Source organism: Triticum urartu, chromosome 7 (genome assembly GCF_003073215.2).
Source record: "Triticum urartu cultivar G1812 chromosome 7, Tu2.1, whole genome shotgun sequence".
NCBI classification, from domain to species: Eukaryota; Viridiplantae; Streptophyta; class Magnoliopsida; order Poales; family Poaceae; genus Triticum; species Triticum urartu.
In genome coordinates, this window is record NC_053028.1 from 640452030 (window position 1) to 640456003 (window position 3974).

Sequence of the window (3974 nt, forward strand, 5' to 3'; positions counted from 1 at the left end):
TGTTGTATTAAACTTCAAATTTGTATGCACGGGTAGGTCTGCTTTGTTTTTTAGAGGAAGCTAGGTCTGCTTTGTATCAATTCTCCTGCTGCTCCGTTGTCACCTATACCGGGCCAATACGCTCCTAACTGGGATTTTTCTACAACCACCAAATTTTTCTGATGGGCTTCATATTCCTTGGTTTTCTTTTTGATTGCACAGGCTGTGTCATTGTTCCCGACGATCAAACATAGAAGTTGGGTTAGTTACTAAAAAAAGTACCACCTTGCTTTTTAAAATCAAATTTCACAAATTTAAATACGTCCATGCATGAGTTATACTACTAGGAAAAGGGCTATAGCCATAGCAGCGGCGCACCAGGTACAGGTGCGCCATTAGTGTCCTCATTACTAATGGCGCACCACACACACGGTGTGCCATTACTACCACTTTTTTTATTTTTCCAAAACTATTAATGGCGCACCAGCGCACAGTGTGCCATTAATAGTTTTAACTAGTTACACATCAAAGACAAATACACTATGCAAATGCCATTCATCTCGAATCATTCTTTGCTTTATTCAATTATTTCTCCATTACGAGAATGGTATTACATTGAAGGTCTAGGCACCTTCCGGTGGTGGAGGTGGGAGCGTTATGATGGGAACACGGTAACCTGCAAAATTTTCAATTTTTGCATCATAATGATGAACATGAGCAATTATAAGAAAGTGTGCACATATATCAACATGTGTGTGTGTGTGTGTGTGTGTGTACAAATATGACAATTTGCCAACCTGCACAATGAGTGTGTGCGTGCAACCCGTTGCCGCATTTATGTGTAACCGTAGCAAACTTGGATAGACTGATCACAGTCAGTTCGTGAGCAGTGAACCGATCACAGACGCAGTGGATGTCTTTTGAATCTCTTATTGTATCACAACATAGGCTCCCGAACGGGTCACCAAAGTTCTTTTCGATGTTATGCCAACAGTCCCGCATCACCTTCTTTTTATCAATGAGGCAGTGATCTACCGCATGGACAAGAAGAGATAGCCACAAGGACTAGGAGGCTTAACACTCCAGCTACTTTAGCGTTGGTCATGTTCTATGTTGTGTAGTACTGTCGGTATGTGTTTATGCAGGACTTCTGTACCACTCAGCCTCTATATATAGCAGCCATAGTGCAAGTTTTCAGACTCCCTTTGCTCATAGATGAATTAATTGAACAACTTTTAATTAGTTGAGAGATATATGATTTGGATATGTTCTAACTTAATGCAGGCACATCTAACTCTTGTATATCAAATTGTTGGCAATTGGTAAGTGGATGCAACCAATTAATTGTTGCCAATGGAGTAGTTGATTTCAATATCTTAATAGAGATAAATGTATACAACTTGGATATGTTTTTATTTAATGTAGGCACATGTGCGTTTCTCGTAGTATCAAATTGATGGTGAAGGATACCTCTAATTAAATGTAGCTAGGTGCATCCCGTTCTTGTGTCAAATTGATGGTAAAGGATACGTAGATGCATGTAGCCAACCGATCTATCTATCTACTCCCTCCATTCCTAGCATGGTGACCAAGACACATAATTCTATACAAGTTATGACAAAATTACCCCTGGCAAATTTGTTGGTCAAAGGCAAGTAAGGACATCTTCAATGGCAACCCACAAATTCCCTCCCGCATCCGTCCGCGGACAAAAAGGAGGGAGGGGGGAGGGGTCCATAGACACAGATGCGGGAGACCGCCATCCAATGCTGCCCACATACATTTCAAACATTTATGCAACAAACCGGATGGAATTCGTGCAAACACAGCGGACTTCATATAAACAAGACGAAAACATTTATATTTTAGGCATATTTTAACTAAAAAGGTAAAACTATGTGTATGTACGATCACGTGGAGCTCCATTCCCATGACACGGATAAACTACACTAGTCTACATCCGGCCGTGGCAGATCTATTTGTCTTCACCATGTCTGGCAGCCCGCTCATCAGACTGCCGGGAGTCCCGGAGGCATATTCTTTTCCCGTATCTTCCCTATGTCCGGCTGCACCGCTCATCGGGGTGGCAAAAGAGTGTGCTTAAGCCGATGTGGAAGGGTGCTTCCGTGGAGCCCAGACGGATGCCCAGGATGGTCTGAGATAAAGTATCGGACAGGTCACCCGCTGTACAAGCCAGCGACGCGTTGGTGGTGGCCTTCCTGGCACCCAAGCAGCAGCGACCTCCCGTGTTCTATTTTTCCTCGATGTTAGCGGCGGACGCGGACGCGCTGGCCACTGCTCCGCACAACCGGCTTCTTTCTCTGCGGCCCCTGTTCAAGAATTCATCCGATTAACCAGTTAACTTGCCGATTAATCCCTACTCGTAGGGTCACCGAGTAGCCGATAAACCAAAAAATCGTCCGATTAATTGATTAAATGGCTGATTAACTTGCCGATTAGCCGATTAATCCCCTACTCGCTAGCGAACCGAGCAGCTACCAGTTAACGATTTCCTCAACAATGTCTGCGGCAGGGCGCGGCAATGCGTGTTTTGACGGCGGATGGCACGGTCGCAGGCACAGGAGGCGCAGTACAACGCAACTGTTGGGGAACGTAGTAATTTTAAAAAAAATCCTACGCACACGTAAGATCATGGTGATGCATAACAACAAGAGGGGAGAGTGTCATCTATGTACACTCGTAGATCGTAAGCGGAAGCATTATGACAACGCGGTTGATGTAGTCGTACATCTTCACGATCGACCGATCCTCAGTACCGAACGTACGACACCTCCGCGTTCAGCACATGTTCAGCTCGGTGACGTCCCGCAAACTCACGATCCAGTAGAGTTTCCGGGAAGAGCTTCGTCAGCACGACGGCGTGTTGACGGTGTTGATGAAGCTACCGACGCAGGGCTTCGCCTAAGCACCACTACGATATGACCGAGGTGGATTATGGTGGAGGGGGGCACCGCACACGGCTAAAAGATCAATGATCAATTGTTGGGTCTCCAAGGGGTGCCCCCCTCCCCATACATAAAGGAGTGGAGGAGGGGGAGGGGGCCGACCTCCAATGGCGCGCCCCATGAGGAGTCCTACTCCCACTGGGAGTAGGACTGCCCCCTTCCAAGTAGTAGTAGGAGTAGGAGAGGAAGGGAGAGAAGAAGAGAAGGAAAGGGGGACGGCGCCCCCCTCCTTGTCCAATTCGGACTAGAGGGGGAGGGGGCGCGCGACTGCCCTGGCCAGCCCTCCTCTTCTCCCACTAAGGCCCATTAGGCCCAATATACTCCCCCGGGGGTTCCGGTAACCCCCGGTACTCCGGTATATGTCTGAAACCTCCCGAAACACTTCCGGTGTCCGAACATAGTCGTCCAATATATCGATCTTTACGTCTCGACCATTTCGAGACTCCTCGTTATGTCCGTGATCATATCCGGGACTCTGAACTAAATTAGGTACATCAAAACACAAAAACTCATAATACCGATCGTCATAGAACTTTAAGTGTGCGGACCCTACGGGTTCGAGAATTATGTAGACATGACCGAGACACGTCTGAAGGAAATATGCCCTAGAGGCAATAATAAAATTATTATTTATTTCCTTATATCATGATAAATGTTTATTATTCATGCTAGAATTGTATTAACCGGAAACATAATACATGTGTGAATACATAGACAAACAGATTGTCACTAGTATGCCTCTACTTGACTAGCTTGTTGATCAAAGATGGTTATGTTTCCTAACCATAGTCATGAGTTGTCATTTGATTAACGGGGTCACATCATTAGAGAATGATGTGATTGACTTGACCCATTCCGTTAGCATAGCACTTGATCGTTTAGTTTGTTGCTATTGCTTTCTTCATGACTTATACATGTTCCTATGACTATGAGATTATGCAACTCCCGTTTACCGGAGGAACACTTTGTGTGCCACCAAACGTCACAACGTAACTGGGTGATTATAAAGGTGCTCTACAAGTGTCTCCG

The 3974-nt window shown here is 45.5% G+C and overlaps 1 pseudogene; it reads right to left on the reverse strand.

Annotated features, from left to right (window-relative positions):
* Positions 1-602: 602 nt before the first annotated feature.
* LOC125519916 lies at positions 603-1084 on the reverse strand (annotated as a pseudogene).
* Positions 1085-3974: the final 2890 nt, after the last annotated feature.